The following is an 18288-nucleotide window of genomic DNA, read 5'->3' on the forward strand; positions in this document are numbered from 1 at the left end:
TAGTGTAGTCCATCGCCTTAACCAACCAGCCACCAAGTCCTGTGCTCCAGCGGTGGCAGTTGCACCTCCTACCGGTGGTTTATCACGTCAAAGCCTTGATTGGAATCAAGGAAACTTGGGCAGGGCTGTGCGATGACCCAGCAGTCCATTTTAACAGTGGGTACTGTGGCCGATCTGTCCAGAGAACTGGATTTAAGGACCCAGTCTTTCGGAGGTGTCGGTTCAAAGTCCACCGCTGCAACTTTTTCTCAACAGAAAACTGTAATGTAATTTCAAACAAGGCCACCAAGGACACCGGACAAATAAAGGGAATCCAGCCTTTACCCTAATTTCCACGTCTGTTATTGCAATTATCTGCCGTGTTTTTCTAATTCAATCTGCTTCAGACATAAAAGCAGAAACTAATTCTAAGTTTATACGATGGAAGAAAGAGCAACATCAGATAAATTAAGATTTTTAAAAAGAGAATCAAAAAAAGATGAAGGACGCAAGAGCAACATGAGATACATGAAGATTTTAAAGAAGAAAATGAAAAAGAAGACTAAAATACAAGGGAGTGCAGACGCTCTAGGTAACTGACGAGAAAGTGTGGAAATCTTGCCAGAGCTGGGTAGTGTGGCCGAGCGGTCTAAGGTGCTGGATTTAGACTCAAGTCTCTAAGGAGGCGTGGGTTCAAATCCCACCACTGCCATCTTTATTGAGTTTGTTTGCGCAAGCTATCACATGTTCTGCTTTATTTCAGCGTTTTTACTTTCATGCAGGGCCATGCAAGGGAGAAAAGAAGCAATGTTGTGTGTCACGGATGGGGTTCCAACTCAATAGTGTAGTCCATCGCCTTAACCAACCAGCCACCAAGTCCTGTTCCCCCACGGTGGCAGTTGCACCTCCTACCGGTGATTGTTCACGTCAAATCCTTGATTGGAAAAAAGGAAAGTTGTGATGGTCTGTGCGACGACCAAGCAGTCCATTTTAACAGTTGGTACTGTGGCCGAGCTGTCTAGAGAACTGGATTTAAGGACCCAGTCTTTCGGAGGTGTCGGTTCAAAGTCCACTGCTGCAACTTTTTCTCAACAGAAAACTGTAATGTAATTTCAAACAAGGCCACCAAGGACACCGGACAAATGAAGGGAATCCAGCCTTTCCCCTAATTCCCACATCTGTTATTGCAATTATCTGCCGTGTTTTTCTAATTCAGCCTGCTTCAGACATAAAAGCAGAAACGAATTCTAAGTTTATACGATGGAAGAAAGCGCAACATCAGATAAATTAAGATTTTTAAAAAGATAATCAAAAAAAGATGAAGGACGCAAGAGCAACATGAGATACATGAAGATTTTAAAGAAGAAAATGAAAAAGAAGACAAAAATTCAAGGAAGTGCAGACGCTCTAGGTAACTGACGAGAAAGTGTGAATATTTTGACAGAGCTGGGTAGTGTGGCTGAGCAGTCTAAGGTGCTGGATTAAGGCTCCAGTCTCTAAGGAGGCGTGGGTTCAAATCCCAACACTGCCATCTTTATTGAGTTTGTTTGCGCAAGCTATCACATGTTCTGCTTTATTTCAGCGTTTTTACTTTCATGCAGGTCCATGCAAGGGAGAAAAGAGGCAATGTTGTGTTTCACGGATAGGGTACCAACTCAATAGTGTAGTCCATCGCCTTAACCAACCAGCCACCAAGTCCTGTGCTCCAGCGGTGGCAGTTGCACCTCCTACCGGTGGTTTATCACGTCAAAGCCTTGATTGGAATCAAGGAAACTTGGGCAGGGCTGTGCGATGACCCAGCAGTCCATTTTAACAGTGGGTACTGTGGCCGATCTGTCCAGAGAACTGGATTTAAGGACCCAGTCTTTCGGAGGTGTCGGTTCAAAGTTCACCGCTGCAACTTTTTCTCAACAGAAAACTGTAATGTAATTTCAAACAAGGCCACCAAGGACACCGGACAAATAAAGGGAATCCAGCCTTTACCCTAATTCCCACGTCTGTTATTGCAATTATCTGCCGTGTTTTTCTAATTCAATCTGCTTCAGACATAAAAGCAGAAACTAATTCTAAGTTTATACGATGGAAGAAAGAGCAACATCAGATAAATTAAGATTTTTAAAAAGAGAATCAAAAAAAGATGAAGGACGCAAGAGCAGCATGAGATACATAAAGATTTTAAAGAAGAAAATGAAAAAGAAGACTAAAATACAAGGGAGTGCAGACGCTCTAGGTAACTGACGAGAAAGTGTGGAAGCTTGCCAGAGCTGGGTAGTGTGGCCGAGCGGTCTAAGGCGCTGGATTAAGGCTCCAGTCTCTAAGGAGGCGTGGGTTCAAATCCCACCACTGCCATCTTTATTGAGTTTGTTTGCGCAAGCTATCACATGTTCTGCTTTATTTCAGCGTTTTTACTTTCATGCAGGGCCATGCAAGGGAGAAAAGAAGCAATGTTGTGTGTCACGGATGGGGTTCCAACTCAATAGTGTAGTCCATCGCCTTAACCAACCAGCCACCAAGTCCTGTGCCCCCGCGGTGGCAGTTGCACCTCCTACCGGTGGTTCTTCACGTCAAATCCTTGATTGGAAAAAAGGAAAGTTGTGATGGTCTGTGCGACGACCAAGCAGTCCATTTTAACAGTGGGAACTGTGGCCGAGCTGTCCAGAGAACTGCATTTAAGGACCCAGTCATTCGGAGGTGTCGGTTCAAAGTCCACCACTGCAACTTTTTCTCAACAGAAAACTGTAATGTCATTTCAAACTAGGCCACCAAGGACACCGGACAAATAAAGGGAATCCAGCCTTTACCCTAATTCCCATGTCTGTTATTTCAATTATCTGCCGTGTTTTTCTACTTCAATCTGCTTCAGACATAAAAGCAGAAACTAATTCTAAGTTTATACGATGGAAGAAAGAGCAACATCAGATAAATTAAGATTTTTAAAAAGAGGATCAAAAAAAGATGAAGGACGCAAGAGCAACATGAGATACATAAAGATTTTAAAGAAGAAAATGAAAAAGAAGACTAAAATACAAGGGAGTGCAGACGCTCTAGGTAACTGACGAGAAAGTGTGGAAATCTTGCCAGAGCTGGGTAGTGTGGCCGAGCGGTCTAAGGTGCTGGATTTAGGCTCAAGTCTCTAAGGAGGCGTGGGTTCAAATCCCACCACTGCCATCTTTATTGAGTTTGTTTGCGCAAGCTATCACATGTTCTGCTTTATTTCAGCGTTTTTACTTTCATGCAGGGCCATGCAAGGGAGAAAAGAAGCAATGTTGTGTGTCACGGATGGGGTTCCAACTCAATAGTGTAGTCCATCGCCTTAACCAACCAGCCACCAAGTCCTGTTCCCCCACGGTGGCAGTTGCACCTCCTACCGGTGATTGTTCACGTCAAATCCTTGATTGGAAAAAAGGAAAGTTGTGATGGTCTGTGCGACGACCAAGCAGTCCATTTTAACAGTTGGTACTGTGGCCGAGCTGTCCAGAGAACTGGATTTAAGGACCCAGTCTTTCGGAGGTGTCGGTTCAAAGTCCACCGCTGCAACTTTTTCTCAACAGAAAACTGTAATGTAATTTCAAACAAGGCCACCAAGGACACCGGACAAATGAAGGGAATCCAGCCTTTCCCCTAATTCCCACATCTGTTATTGCAATTATCTGCCGTGTTTTTCTAATTCAGCCTGCTTCAGACATAAAAGCAGAAACGAATTCTAAGTTCATACGATGGAAGAAAGCGCAACATCAGATAAATTAAGATTTTTAAAAAGATAATCAAAAAAAGATGAAGGACGCAAGAGCAACATGAGATACATGAAGATTTTAAAGAAGAAAATGAAAAAGAAGACTAAAATTCAAGGAAGTGCAGACGCTCTAGGTAACTGACGAGAAAGTGTGAATATTTTGACAGAGCTGGGTAGTGTGGCTGAGCAGTCTAAGGTGCTGGATTAAGGCTCCAGTCTCTAAGGAGGCGTGGGTTCAAATCCCAACTCTGCCATCTTTATTGAGTTTGTTTGCGCAAGCTATCACATGTTCTGCTTTATTTCAGCGTTTTTACTTTCATGCAGGTCCATGCAAGGGAGAAAAGAGGCAATGTTGTGTTTCACGGATAGGGTACCAACTCAATAGTGTAGTCCATCGCCTTAACCAACCAGCCACCAAGTCCTGTGCTCCAGCGGTGGCAGTTGCACCTCCTACCGGTGGTTTATCACGTCAAAGCCTTGATTGGAATCAAGGAAACTTGGGCAGGGCTGTGCGATGACCCAGCAGTCCATTTTAACAGTGGGTACTGTGGCCGAGCTGTCCAGAGAACTGGATTTAAGGACCCAGTCTTTCGGAGGTGTGGGTTCAAAGTCCACCACTGCAACTTTTTCTCAACAGAAAACTGTAATGTAATTTCAAACAAGGCCACCAAGGACACCGGACAAATAAAGGGAATCCAGCATTTACCCTAATTCCCACGTCTGTTATTGCAATTATCTGCCGTGTTTTTCTAATTCAATCTGCTTCAGACATAAAAACAGAAACCAATTCTAAGTGTATACGATGGAAGAAAGAGCAACATCAGATAAATTAAGATTTTTAAAAAGAGAATCAAAAAAAGATGAAGGACGCAAGAGCAACATGAGATACATAAAGATTTTAAAGAAGAAAATGAAAAAGAAGACTAAAATACAAGGGAGTGTTTTTTTACTTTCATGCAGGGCCATGCAAGGGAGAAAAGAAGCAATGTTGTGTGTCACGGATGGGGTTCCAACTCAATAGTGTAGTCCATCGCCTTAACCAACCAGCCACCAAGTCCTGTGCCCCCGCGGTGGCAGTTGCACCTCCTACCGGTGGTTCTTCACGTCAAATCCTTGATTGGAAAAAAGGAAAGTTGTGATGGTCTGTGCAACGACCCAGCAGTCCATTTTAACAGTTGGTACTGTGACCGAGCTGTCCAGAGAACTGGATTTAAGGACCCAGTCTTTCGGAGGTGTAGGTTCAAAGTCCACCCCTGCAACTTTTTCTCAACAGAAAACTTTAATGTAATTTCAAACAAGGCCACCAAGGACACCGGACAAATGAAGGGAATCCAGCCTTTACCCTAATTCCCACGTCTGTTATTGCAATTATCTGCCGTGTTTTTCTAATTCAATCTGCTTCAGACATAAAAGCAGAAACTAATTCTAAGTTTATACGATGGAAGAAAGAGCAACATCAGATAAATTAAGATTTTTAAAAAGAGAATCAAAAAAAGATGAAGGACGCAAGAGCAACATGAGATACATAAAGATTTTAAAGAAGAAAATGAAAAAGAAGACTAAAATACAAGGGAGTGCAGACGCTCTAGGTAACTGACAAGAAAGTGTGGAATTCTTACCAGAGCTGGGTAGTGTGGCCGAGTGGTCTAAGGTGCTGGATTTAGGCTCCAGTCTCTAAGGAGGCGTGGGTTCAAATCCCACCACTGCCATCTTTATTGAGTTTGTTTGCGCAAGCTATCACATGTTCTGCTTTATTTCAGCGTTTTTACTTTCATGCAGGGCCATGCAAGGGAGAAAAGAAGCAATGTTGTGTGTCACGGATGGGGTTCCAACTCAATAGTGTAGTCCATCGCCTTAACCAACCAGCCACCAAGTCCTGTGCTCTCACGGTGGAAGTTGCACCTTCTACCAGTGGTTGTTCATGTCAAATCCTTTATTGGAAAAAAGGGAAGTTGTGATGGTCTGTGCGACGACCAAGCAGTCCATTTTAACAGTGGGAACTGTGGCCGAGCTGTCCAGAGAACTGGATTTAAGGACACAGTCTTTCGGAGGTGTCGGTTCAAAGTCCACCGCTGCAAGTTTTTCTCAACAGAAAACTGTAATGTAATTTCAAACAAGGCCACCAAGGACACCGGACAAATAAAGGGAATCCAGCCTTTACCCTAATTCCCACGTCTGTTATTGCAATTATCTGCTGTGTTTTTCTAATTCAGTCTACTTCAGACATAAAAGCAGAAACTAATTCTAAGTTTATAAGATGGAAGAAAGAGCAACATCAGATAAATTAAGATTTTTAAAAAGAGAATCAAAAAAAGATGAAGGACGCAAGAGCAACATGAGATACATAAAGATTTTAAACAAGAAAATGAAAAAGAAGACTAAAATACAAGGGAGTGCAGACGCTCTAGGTAACTGACGAGAAAGTGTGGAGATCTTGCCTGAGCTGGGTAGTGTGGCCGAGTGGTCTAAGGCGCTGGATTAAGGCTCCAGTCTTTAAGGAGGCGTGGGTTCAAATCCCTCCACTGCCATCTTTATTGAGTTTGTTTGCGCAAGCTATCACATGTTCTGCTTTATTTCAGCCTTTTTACTTTCATGCAGGGCCATGCAAGGGAGAAAAGAAACAATGTTGTGTGTCACGGATGGGGTTCCATCTCAATAGTGTAGTCCATCGCCTTAACCAACCAGCCACCAAGTCCTGTGCCCCCGCGATGGCAGTTGCACCTCCTACCGGTGGTTGTTCACGTCAAATCCTTTATTGGAAAAAAGGGAAGTTGTGATGGTCTGTGCGACGACCAAGCAGTCCATTTTAAGATTGGGTACTATGGCCGAGCTGTCCAGATAACTGGATTTAAGGACCCAGTCTTTCGGTTCAAAGTCCACCACTGCAATTTTTTCTCAACAGAAAACTGTAATGTAATTTCAAACATGGCCACCAAGGACACCGGACAAATAAAGGGAATCCAGCCTTTACCCTAATTCCCACGTCTGTTATTGCAATTATCTGCCGTGTTTTTCTAATTCAATCTGCTTCAGACATAAAAGCAGAAACTAATTCTAAGTTTATACGATGGAAGAAAGAGCAACATCAGATAAATTAAGATTTTTAAAAAGAGAATCAAAAAAAGATGAAGGACGCAAGAGCAACATGAGATACATAAAGATTTTAAAGAAGAAAATGAAAAAGAAGACAAAAATACAAGGAAGTGCAGACGCTCTAGTTAACTGACGAGAAAGTGTGGAGATCTTGCCAGAGCTGGGTAGTGTGGCCGAGCGGTCTAAGGCGCTGGATTTAGGCTCCAGTCTCTAAGGAGGCGTGGGTTCAAATCCCACCACTGCCATCTTTATTGACTTTGTTTGCGCAAGCTATCACATGTTCTGCTCTATTTCAGCGTTTTTACTTTCATGCAGGGCCATGCAAGGGAGAAAAGAGGCAATGTTGTGTTTCACGGATAGGGTTCCAACTCAATAGTGTAGTCCATCGCCTTAACCAACCAGCCACCAAGTCCTGTGCCCCCGCGATGGCAGTTGCACCTCCTGCTGGTGGTTGTTCACATCAAATCCTTGATTGGAAAAAAGCAAAGTTGTAATGGTCTGTGCGATGACCAAGCAGTCCATTTTAAGAGTGGGTACTGTGGCCGAGCTGTCCAGAGAACTGGATTTAAGGACCCAGTCTTTCGGAGGTGTCGGTTCAAAGTCCACCGCTGCAACTTTTTCTCAACAGAAAACTGTAATGTAATTTCAAACAAGGCCACCAAGGACACCGGACAAATAAAGGGAATCCAGCCTTTACCCTAATTCCCACGTCTGTTATTGCAATTATCTGCCGTGTTTTTCTAATTCAATCTGCTTCAGACATAAAAGCAGAAACTAATTCTAAGTTTATACGATGGAAGAAAGAGCAACATCAGATAAATTAAGATTTTTAAAAAGAGAATCAAAAAAAGATGAAGGACGCAAGAGCAACATGAGATACATAAAGATTTTAAAGAAGAAAATGAAAAAGAGGACAAAAATACAAGGAAGTGCAGACGCTCTAGGTAACTGACGAGAAAGTGTGGAAATCTTGCCAGAGCTGGGTAGTGTGGCCGAGCGGTCTAAGGCGCTGGATTTAGGCTCCAGTCTCTAAGGAGGCGTGGGTTCAAATCCCACCACTGCCATCTTTATTGAGTTTGTTTGCGCAAGCTATCACATGTTCTGCTCTATTTCAGCGTTTTTACTTTCATGCAGGGCTATGCAAGGGAGAAAAGAGGCATATTGTGTTTCACGGATAGGGTTCCAACTCAATAGTGTAGTCCATCGCCTTAACCAACCAGCCACCAAGTCCTGTGCCCCCGCGGTGGCAGTTGCACCTCCTACCGGTGGTTTATCACGTCAAATCCTTGATTGGAAACAAGGAAACTTGGGCTGGGCTGTGCGATGACCCAGCAGTCCATTTTAACAGTGGGTACTGTGGCCGAGCTGTCCAGAGAACTGGACATTTAAGGACCCAGTCTTTCGGTTCAAAGTCCACCACTGCAATTTTTTCTCAACAGAAAACTGTAATGTAATTTCAAACATGGCCACCAAGGACACCGGACAAATAAAGGGAATCCAGCCTTTACCCTAATTCCCACGTCTGTTATTGCAATTATCTGCCGTGTTTTTCTAATTCAATCTGCTTCAGACATAAAAGCAGAAACTAATTCTAAGTTTATACGATGGAAGAAAGAGCAACATCAGATAAATTAAGATTTTTAAAAAGAGAATCAAAAAAAGATGAAGGACGCAAGAGCAACATGAGATACATAAAGATTTTAAAGAAGAAAATGAAAAAGAAGACAAAAATACAAGGAAGTGCAGACGCTCTAGGTAACTGACGAGAAAGTGTGGAAATCTTGCCAGAGCTGGGTAGTGTGGCCGAGCGGTCTAAGGCGCTGGATTTAGGCTCCAGTCTCTAAGGAGGCGTGGGTTCAAATCCCACCACTGCCATCTTTATTGAGTTTGTTTGCGCAAGCTATCACATGTTCTGCTCTATTTCAGCGTTTTTACTTTCATGCAGGGCCATGCAAGGGAGAAAAGAGGCATATTGTGTTTCACGGATAGGGTTCCAACTCAATAGTGTAGTCCATCGCCTTAACCAACCAGCCACCAAGTCCTGTGCCCCCGCGGTGGCAGTTGCACCTCCTACCGGTGGTTTATCACGTCAAATCCTTGATTGGAAACAAGGAAACTTGGGCTGGGCTGTGCGATGACCCAGCAGTCCATTTTAACAGTGGGTACTGTGGCCGAGCTGTCCAGAGAACTGGATTTAAGGACCCAGTCTTTCGGAGGTGTGGGTTCAAAGTCCACCACTGCAACTTTTTCTCAACAGAAAACTGTAATGTAATTTCAAACATGGCCACCAAGGACACCGGACAAATAAAGGGAATCCAGCCTTTACCCTAATTCCCACGTCTGTTATTGCAATTATCTGCCGTGTTTTTCTAATTCAATCTGCTTCAGACATAAAAGCAGAAACTAATTCTAAGTTTATACGATGGAAGAAAGAGCAACATCAGATAAATTAAGATTTTTAAAAAGAGAATCAAAAAAAGATGAAGGACGCAAGAGCAACATGAGATACATAAAGATTTTAAAGAAGAAAATGAAAAAGAAGACAAAAATACAAGGAAGTGCAGACGCTCTAGTTAACTGACGAGAAAGTGTGGAAGTCTTGCCAGAGCTGGGTAGTGTGGCCGAGCGGTCTAAGGCGCTGGATTTAGGCTCCAGTCTCTAAGGAGGCGTGGGTTCAAATCCCACCACTGCCATCTTTATTGACTTTGTTTGCGCAAGCTATCACATGTTCTGCTCTATTTCAGCGTTTTTACTTTCATGCAGGGCCATGCAAGGGAGAAAAGAGGCAATGTTGTGTTTCACGGATAGGGTTCCAACTCAATAGTGTAGTCCATCGCCTTAACCAACCAGCCACCAAGTCCTGTGCCCCCGCGATGGCAGTTGCACCTCCTGCTGGTGGTTGTTCACGTCAAATCCTTGATTGGAAAAAAGCAAAGTTGTAATGGTCTGTGCGATGACCAAGCAGTCCATTTTAAGAGTGGGTACTGTGGCCGAGCTGTCCAGAGAACTGGATTTAAGGACCCAGTCTTTCGGAGGTGTCGGTTCAAAGTCCACCGCTGCAACTTTTTCTCAACAGAAAACTGTAATGTAATTTCAAACAAGGCCACCAAGGACACCGGACAAATAAAGGGAATCCAGCCTTTACCCTAATTCCCACGTCTGTTATTGCAATTATCTGCCGTGTTTTTCTAATTCAATCTGCTTCAGACATAAAAGCAGAAACTAATTCTAAGTTTATACGATGGAAGAAAGAGCAACATCAGATAAATTAAGATTTTTAAAAAGAGAATCAAAAAAAGATGAAGGACGCAAGAGCAACATGAGATACATAAAGATTTTAAAGAAGAAAATGAAAAATAAGACTAAAATACAAGGGAGTGCAGACGCTCTAGGTAACTGACGAGAAAGTGTGGAAATCTTGCCAGAGCTGGGTAGTGTGGCCGAGCGGTCTAAGGCGCTGGATTTAGGCTCCTGTCTCTAAGAAGGCGTGGGTTCAAATCCATCTGCCATCTTCATTGAGTTTGTTTGCGCAAGCTATCACATGTTCTGCTTTATTTCAGCGTTTTTACATTCATGTAGGGCCTTGCAAGGGAGAAAAGAAGCAATGTTGTGTGTCACGGATGGGGTTCCAACTCAATAGTGTAGTCCATCGCCTTAACCAACCAGCCACCAAGTCCTGTGCCCCCGCGGTGGCAGTTGCACCTCCTACCGGTGGTTTATCATGTCAAAGCATTGATTGGAAACAAGGAAACTTGGGCTGGGCTGTGCGATGACCCAGCAGTCCATTTTAACAGTGGCCGAGCTGTCCAGAGAACTGGATTTAAGGACCCAGTCTTTCGGAGGTGTGTGTTCAAAGTCCACCACTTCAACTTTTTCTCAACAGAAAACTGTAATGTAATTTCAAATAAGGCCACCAAGGACACCGGACAAATAAAGGGAAACCAGCCTTTACCCTAATTCACACGTCTGTTATTGCAATTATCTGCTGTGTTTTTCTAATTCAGTCTGCTTCAGACATAAAAGCAGAAACAAATTCTAAGTTTATACGATAGAAGAAAGAGCAACATCAGATAAATTAAGATTTTTAAAAAGAGAATCAAAAAAAGATGAAGGACGCAAGAGCAACATGAGATACATAAAGATTTTAAAGAAGAAAATGAAAAAGAAGACTAAAATACAAGGAAGTGCAGACACTCTAGGTAACTGACGAGAAAGTGTGAATATTTTGCCAGAGCTGGGTAGTGTGGCCGAGCGGTCTAAGGCGCTGGATTAAGGCTCCAGTCTCTAAGGAGGCGTGGGTTCAAATCCCACCACTGCCATCTTTATTGAGTTTGTTTGCGCAAGCTATCACATGTTCTGCTTTATTTCAGCGTTTTTACTTTCATGCAGGGCCATGCAAGGGAGAAAAGAAGCAATGCTGTGTGTCACGGATGGGGTTCCAACTCAATAGTGTAGTCCATCGCCTTAACCAACCAGCCACCAAGTCTTGTTCCCCCGCGGTGGCAGTTGCACCTCCTACCGGTGGTTGTTCACGTCAAATCCTTGATTGGAAAAAAGGAAAGTTGTGATGGTCTGTGCGACGATCAAGCAGTCCATTTTAACAGTGGGAACTGTGGCCAAGCTGTCCAGAGAACTGGATTTAAGGACCCAGTCTTTCGGAGGTGTCGGTTCAAAGTCCACCGCTGCAACTTTTTCTCAACAGAAAACTGTAATGTAATTTCAAACAAGGCCACCAAGGACACCGGACAAATAAAGGGAATCCAGCCTTTACCCTAATTCCCACGTCTGTTATTGCAATTATCTGCCGTGTTTTTCTAATTCAATCTGCTTCAGACATAAAAGCAGAAACTAATTCTAAGTTTATTTGATGGAAGAAACAGCAACATCAGATAAATTAAGATTTTTAGAAAGAGAATCAAAAAAAGATGAAGGACGCAAGAGCAACATGAGATACATAAAGATTTTAAACAAGAAAATGAAAAAGAAGACTAAAATACAAGGGAGTGCAGACGCTCTAGGTAACTGACGAGAAAGTGTGATTAGTTTGCCAGAGCTGGGTAGTGTGGTTGAGCGGTCTAAGGCGCTGGATTAAGGCTCCAGTCTCTAAGGAGGCGTGGGTTCAAGTCCCACCACTGCCATCTACAGTGAGTTTGTTTGCGCAAACTATCACATGTTCTGCTTTATTTCAGTGTTTTTACTTTCATGCAGGGCCATGCAAGGGAGAAAAGAAGCAATGTTGTGTGTCACGGTTGGGGTTCCAACTCAATAGTGTAGTCCATCTCCTTAACCAACCAGCCACCAAGTCCTGTGCCCCCGCGGTGGCATTTGCACCTCCTACCGGTGGTTGTTCACGTCAAAGCCTAGATTGTAAACAAGGAAAGTTGGCCTGGGCTGTGCGACGACCTAGCAGTCCATTTTAACAGTGGGTACTGTGGCCAAGCTGTCCAGAGAACTGTATTTAAGGATCCAGTCTTTCAGAGGTGTGGGTTCAAAGTCCACCGCTTTAACTTTTTTTCAACGGAAAACTGTAATGTAATTTCAAACAAGGCCAACAATGACACCGGAAAATAAAGGGAATCCAGCCTTTACCCTAATTCCCACGTCTGTTGTTGCAATTATCTGCCGTGTTTTTCTAATTCAATTTGTTTCAGACATAAAAGCAGAAACCTTTTCTAAGTTTATACGATGGAAGAAAGAGCAACATCAGATAAATTAAGATTTTTAAAAAGAGAATCAAAAAAAGATGAAGGACGCAAGAGCAACATGAGTGCATGAAGATTTTAAAGAAGAAAATGAAAAAGAAGACTAAAATACAAGGAAGTGCAGACGCTCTAGGTAACTGACGAGGAAGTGTGAATGTTTTGGCAGGGCTGGGTAGTGTGGCCGAGCGGTCTAAGGCGCTGGATTTAGGCTCCAGTCTCTAAGGAGGCGTGGGTTCAAATCCCACCACTGCCATCTTTATTGAGTTTTTTTGCGCAAGCTATCACATGTTCTGCTTTATTTCAGCGTTTTTACTTTCATGCAGGGCCATGCAAGGGAGAAAAGAAGCAATGTTGTGTGTCACGGATGGGGTTCCAACTCAATAGTGTAGTCCATCGCCTTAACCAACCAGCCACCAAGTCCTGTGCCCCCGCGATGGTTGTTGCACCTCCTACCGGTGGTTGTTCACGTCAAATCCTTGATTGGAAAAAAGGAAAGTTGTGATGGTCTGTGCGACGATCAAGCAGTCCATTTTAACAGTGGGAACTGTGGCCGAGCTGTCCAGAGAACTGGATTTAAGGACCCAGTCTTTCGGAGGTGTCGGTTCAAAGTCCACCACTGCAACTTTTTCTCAACAGAAAACTGTAATGTCATTTCAAACTAGGCCACCAAGGACACCGGAAAATAAAGGGAATCCAGCCTTTACCCTAATTCCCACGTCTGTTATTGCAATTATCTGCCGTGTTTTTCTAATTCAATCTGCTTCAGACATAAAAGCAGAAACTAATTCTAAGTTTATACGATGGAAGAAAGAGCAACATCAGATAAATTAAGATTTTTAAAAAGAGAATCAAAAAAAGATGAAGGACGCAAGAGCAATATGAGATACATAAAGATTTTAAACAAGAAAATGAAAAAGAAGACTAAAATACAAGGGAGTGCAGACGCTCTAGGTAACTGACGAGAAAGTGTGAATATTTTGCCAGAGCTGGGTAGTGTGGCCGAGCGGTCTAAGGCGCTGGATTTAGGCTCCAGTCTCTAAGGAGGCGTGGGTTCAAATCCCACCACTGCCATCTTTATTGAGTTTGTTTGCGCAAGCTATCACATGTTCTGCTTTATTTCAGCGTTTTTACTTTCATGCAGGGCCATGCAAGGATGAAAAGAAGCAATGTTGTGTGTCACGGATGGGGTTCCAACTCAATAGTGTAGTCCATCGCCTTAACCAACCAGCCTCCAAGACCTGTGCCCCCGCGGTGGCGGTTGCACCTCCTACCGGTGGTTGTTCACGTCAAAGCCTAGATTGTAAACAAGGAAAGTTGGCCTGGGCTGTCAGAAGACCTAGCAGTCCATTTTAACAGTGGGTACTGTGGCCAAGCTGTCCAGAGAACTGGATTTAAGGATCCAGTCTTTCAGAGGTGTGGGTTCAAAGTCCACAGCTTTAAATTTTTCTCAACAGAAAACTGTAATGTAATTTCAAACAAAGCCACCAAGGACACCGGACAAATAAAGGGAATCCAGCCTTTACCCTAATTCCCACGTCTGTTATTGCAATTATCTGCCGTGTTTTTCTAATTCAATCTGCTTCAGACATGAAAGCAGAAACTAATTCTAAGTTTATACGATGGAAGAAAGAGCAACATCAGATAAATTAAGATTTTTAAAAAGAGAATCAAAAAAAGATAAAGGACGCAAGAGCAACATGAGATACATAAAGATTTTAAAGAAGAAAATGAAAAAGAAGACTAAAATACAAGGGAGTGCAGACGCTCTAGGTAACTGACGAGAAAGTGTGATTAGTTTGCCAGAGCTGGGTAGTGTGGTCGAGCGGTCTAAGGCGCTGGATTAAGGCTCCAGTCTCTAAGGAGGCGTGGGTTCAAGTCCCACCACTGCCATCTACAGTGAGTTTGTTTGCGCAAACTATCACATGTTCTGCTTTATTTCAGTGTTTTTACTTTCATGCAGGGCCATGCAAGGGAGAAAAGAAGCAATGTTGTGTGTCACGGTTGGGGTTCCAACTCAATAGTGTAGTCCATCTCCTTAACCAACCAGCCACCAAGTCCTGTGCCCCCGCGGTGGCATTTGCACCTCCTACCGGTGGTTGTTCACGTCAAAGCCTAGATTGTAAACAAGGAAAGTTGGCCTGGGCTGTCAGAAGACCTAGCAGTCCATTTTAACAGTGGGTACTGTGGCCAAGCTGTCCAGAGAACTGGATTTAAGGATCCAGTCTTTCAGAGGTCTGGGTTCAAAGTCCACCGCTTTAAATTTTTCTCAACAGAAAACTGTAATGTAATTTCAAACAAAGCCACCAAGGACACCGGACAAATAAAGGGAATCCAGCCTTTACCCTAATTCCCACGTCTGTTATTGCAATTATCTGCCGTGTTTTTCTAATTCAATCTGCTTCAGACATGAAAGCAGAAACTAATTCTAAGTTTATACGATGGAAGAAAGAGCAACATCAGATAAATTAAGATTTTTAAAAAGAGAATAAAAAAAAGATGAAGGACGCAAGAGCAACATTAGATACATAAAGATTTTAAAGAAGAAAATGAAAAAGAAGACTAAAATACAAGGGAGTGCAGACGCTCTGGTAACTGACGAGAAAGTGTGAATATTTTGCAAGAGGTGGGTAGTGTGGCCGAGTGGTCTAAGGCGCTGGATTAAGGTTTCAGTCTCTAAGGAGGTGTGGGTTCAAATCCCACCACTGCCATCTTTATTGAGTTTGTTTGCGCAAGCTATCACATGTTCTGCTTTAATACAGAGTTTTTACTTTCATGCAGGGCCATGCAAGGGAGAAAAAAACAAATGTTGTGTGTCACGGATGGGGTTCCAACTCAATAGTGTAGTCCATTGCCTTAACCAACCAGCCACCAAGTCCTGTGCCCCCGCGGTGGCAGTTGCACCTCCTACCGGTGGTTGTTCACGTCAAAGACTTGGTTGTAAACAAGGAAAGTTGGCCTGGGCTGTGCGACGACCTAGCAGTCCATTTTAACAGTGGGTACTGTGGCCAAGCTGTCCAGAGAACTGTATTTAAGGATCCAGTCTTTCAGAGGTGTGGGTTCAAAGTCCACCGCTTTAACTTTTTTTCAACGGAAAACTATAATGTAATTTCAAACAAGGCCAACAATGACACCGGAAAATAAAGGGAATCCAGCCTTTACCCTAATTCCCACGTCTATTGTTGCAATTATCTGCCGTGTTTTTCTAATTCAATTTGTTTCAGACATAAAAGCAGAAACCTTTTCTAAGTTTATACGATGGAAGAAAGAGCAACATCAGATAAATTAAGATTTTTAAAAAGAGAATCAAAAAAAGATGAAGGACGCAAGAGCAACATGAGTGCATGAAGATTTTAAAGAAGAAAATGAAAAAGAAGACTAAAATACAAGGAAGTGCAGACGCTCTAGGTAACTGACGAGAAAGTGTGAATGTTTTGGCAGGGCTGGGTAGTGTGGCCGAGCGGTCTAAGGCGCTGGATTAAGGCTCCAGTCTCTAAGGAGGCGTGGGTTCAAATCCCACCACTGCCATCTTTATTGAGTTTGTTTGCGCAAGCTATCACATGTTCTGCTTTATTTCAGCGTTTTTACTTTCATGTAGGGCCATGCAAGGGAGAAAAGAAGCAATGTTGTGTGTCACGGATGGGGTTCCAACTCAATAGTGTAGTCCATCACCTTAACCAACCAGCCACCAAGTCCTGTGCTCTCACGGTGGCAGTTGCACCTCCTACCTGTGGTTCTTCACGTCAAATCCTTGTTTGGAAAAAAGGAAAGTTGTGATGGTCTGTGCGACGACCAAGCAGTCCATTTTAACAGTGGGAACTGTGGCCGAGCTGTCCAGAGAACTGGATTTAAGGACCCAGTCTTTCGGAGGTGTCGGTTCAAAGTCCACCGCTGTAACTTTTTCTCAACAGAAAACTGTAATGTCATTTCAAACTAGGCCACCAAGGACACCGGACAAATAAAGGGAATCCAGCCTTTACCCTAATTCCCACATCTGTCATTGCAATTATCTGCCATGTTTTTCTAATTCAATCTGCTTCAGACATAAAAGCAGAAACTGATTCTAAGTTTATACGATGGAAGAAAGAGCAACATCAGATAATTTAAGATTTTTAAAAAGAGAATTAAAAAAAGATGAAGGACGCAAGAGCAACATTAGATACATAAAGATTTTAAAGAAGAAAATGAAAAAGAAGACTAAAATACAAGGGAGTGCAGACGCTCTGGGAACTGACGAGAAAGTGTGAATATTTTGCAAGAGCTGGGTAGTGTGGCCGAGCGGTCTAAGGCGCTGGATTAAGGCTCCAGTCTCTAAGGAGGCGTGGGTTCAAGTCCCACCACTGCCATCTACAGTGAGTTTGTTTGCGCAAACTATCACATGTTCTGCTTTATTTCAGCGTTTTTACTTTCATGCAGGGCAATGCAAGGGAGAAAAGAAGCAATGTTGTGTGTCACGGTTGGGGTTCCAACTCAATAGTGTAGTCCATCTCCTTAACCAACCAGCCACCAAGTCCTGTGCCCCCGCGGTGGCAGTTGCACCTCCTACTGCTGGTTGTTCACGTCAAATCCTTGATTGGAAAAAAGGAAAGTTGTGATGGTCTGTGCGACGACCAAGCAGTCCATTTTAACAGTGGGAACTGTGGCCGAGCTGTCCAGAGAACTGGATTTAAGGACCCAGTCTTTCGGAGGTGTCGGTTCAAAGTCCACCGCTGCAACTTTTTCTCAACAGAAAACTGTAATGTCATTTCAAACTAGGCCACCAAGGACACCGGACAAATAAAGGGAATCCAGCCTTTACCCTAATTCCCACATCTGTCATTGCAATTATCTGCCATGTTTTTCTAATTCAATCTGCTTCAGACATAAAAGCAGAAACTAATTCTAAGTTTATACGATGGAAGAAAGAGCAACATCAGATAAATTAAGATTTTTAAAAAGAGAATCAAAAAAAGATGAAGGACGCAAGAGCAACATGAGATACATAAAGATTTTAAAGAAGAAAATGAAAAAGACTAAAATACAAGGGAGTGCAGACGCTCTAGGTAACTGACGAGAAAGTGTGGAAATCTTGCCAGAGCTGGGTAGTGTGTCCGAGCGGTCTAAGGCGCTGGGTTTAGGCTCCAGTCTCTAAGGAGGCGTGGGTTCAAATCCCACCATTGCCTTCTTTATTGAGTTTGTTTGCGCAAGTTTGTTCTGCTTTATTTCAGCGTTTTTACTTTCATGTAGGGCCATGCAAGGGAGAAAAGAAGCAATGTTGTGTGTCACGGATGGGGTTTCAACTCAATAGTGTAGTCCATCACCTTAACGCCTTACCTGTGCTATCGTAAATACAGTATTTTATGCATTCTAAATTTCCGCCAATTTGGAAAAGGAAAATGCAATAATTATTTACTCTGAGCTGTGTTTCGGTAGGTCTGTGGTACATGGAAGGCCGTGTTGCCAAACCGAGTCCCTTGAAGAATGTCTCTGGTGGTCAATTGGATACGTTGTAGTAACGTCGTTGTGTGATAGATGGGATACTCTGTCTGTTCCTTCCTAACCCTCGTTTGCAGCTGCTGTTGCTAACTCAATGGCTAGGAGGCATCACTTCTGTAGTGAATAAGAGTTCAAAGTTCATTTTTTTTATTTCACCTTTATTTAACCAGGTAGGCTAGTTGAGAACAAGTTCTCATTTGCAACTGCGACCTGGCCAAGATAAAGCATAGCAGTGTGAACAGACAACACAGAGTTACACATGGAGTCAACAATTAACAAGTCAATACCATTCGCAACCAAAGCTCACGC

At 43.1% G+C, this 18288-nt stretch overlaps 18 non-coding genes across 18 annotated transcripts; all 18 read left to right on the plus strand.

The window, feature by feature from the left end:
- Window positions 1–609: 609 nt before the first annotated feature.
- trnal-uag lies at window positions 610–691 on the plus strand. The gene has a single exon. It is a non-coding gene; the product is annotated as a tRNA-Leu (tRNA).
- A 1555-nt stretch (window positions 692–2246) lies between these two features.
- trnal-aag lies at window positions 2247–2328 on the plus strand. The gene has a single exon. It is a non-coding gene; the product is annotated as a tRNA-Leu (tRNA).
- A 737-nt stretch (window positions 2329–3065) lies between these two features.
- On the plus strand, window positions 3066–3147 carry trnal-uag. The gene has a single exon. It is a non-coding gene; the product is annotated as a tRNA-Leu (tRNA).
- Window positions 3148–5339: 2192 nt separating this feature from the next.
- On the plus strand, window positions 5340–5421 carry trnal-uag. Its single transcript has one exon. It is a non-coding gene; the product is annotated as a tRNA-Leu (tRNA).
- Window positions 5422–6158: 737 nt separating this feature from the next.
- trnal-aag lies at window positions 6159–6240 on the plus strand. Its single transcript has one exon. It is a non-coding gene; the product is annotated as a tRNA-Leu (tRNA).
- A 728-nt stretch (window positions 6241–6968) lies between these two features.
- trnal-uag lies at window positions 6969–7050 on the plus strand. The gene has a single exon. It is a non-coding gene; the product is annotated as a tRNA-Leu (tRNA).
- A 737-nt stretch (window positions 7051–7787) lies between these two features.
- On the plus strand, window positions 7788–7869 carry trnal-uag. Its single transcript has one exon. It is a non-coding gene; the product is annotated as a tRNA-Leu (tRNA).
- A 729-nt stretch (window positions 7870–8598) lies between these two features.
- On the plus strand, window positions 8599–8680 carry trnal-uag. The gene has a single exon. It is a non-coding gene; the product is annotated as a tRNA-Leu (tRNA).
- Window positions 8681–9416: 736 nt separating this feature from the next.
- Window positions 9417–9498, plus strand: trnal-uag. The gene has a single exon. It is a non-coding gene; the product is annotated as a tRNA-Leu (tRNA).
- Window positions 9499–11042: 1544 nt separating this feature from the next.
- Window positions 11043–11124, plus strand: trnal-aag. Its single transcript has one exon. It is a non-coding gene; the product is annotated as a tRNA-Leu (tRNA).
- Window positions 11125–11861: 737 nt separating this feature from the next.
- Window positions 11862–11943, plus strand: trnal-aag. Its single transcript has one exon. It is a non-coding gene; the product is annotated as a tRNA-Leu (tRNA).
- Window positions 11944–12678: 735 nt separating this feature from the next.
- Window positions 12679–12760, plus strand: trnal-uag. Its single transcript has one exon. It is a non-coding gene; the product is annotated as a tRNA-Leu (tRNA).
- Window positions 12761–13496: 736 nt separating this feature from the next.
- Window positions 13497–13578, plus strand: trnal-uag. The gene has a single exon. It is a non-coding gene; the product is annotated as a tRNA-Leu (tRNA).
- Window positions 13579–14315: 737 nt separating this feature from the next.
- On the plus strand, window positions 14316–14397 carry trnal-aag. Its single transcript has one exon. It is a non-coding gene; the product is annotated as a tRNA-Leu (tRNA).
- Window positions 14398–15133: 736 nt separating this feature from the next.
- On the plus strand, window positions 15134–15215 carry trnal-aag. Its single transcript has one exon. It is a non-coding gene; the product is annotated as a tRNA-Leu (tRNA).
- Window positions 15216–15950: 735 nt separating this feature from the next.
- On the plus strand, window positions 15951–16032 carry trnal-aag. Its single transcript has one exon. It is a non-coding gene; the product is annotated as a tRNA-Leu (tRNA).
- Window positions 16033–16768: 736 nt separating this feature from the next.
- Window positions 16769–16850, plus strand: trnal-aag. The gene has a single exon. It is a non-coding gene; the product is annotated as a tRNA-Leu (tRNA).
- Window positions 16851–17584: 734 nt separating this feature from the next.
- On the plus strand, window positions 17585–17666 carry trnal-uag. Its single transcript has one exon. It is a non-coding gene; the product is annotated as a tRNA-Leu (tRNA).
- The last annotated feature ends 622 nt before the right edge of the window (window positions 17667–18288 follow it).

The sequence above is a fragment of the Oncorhynchus mykiss genome, chromosome 17, assembly GCF_013265735.2.
Source record: "Oncorhynchus mykiss isolate Arlee chromosome 17, USDA_OmykA_1.1, whole genome shotgun sequence".
NCBI classification, from domain to species: domain Eukaryota; kingdom Metazoa; phylum Chordata; class Actinopteri; order Salmoniformes; family Salmonidae; genus Oncorhynchus; species Oncorhynchus mykiss.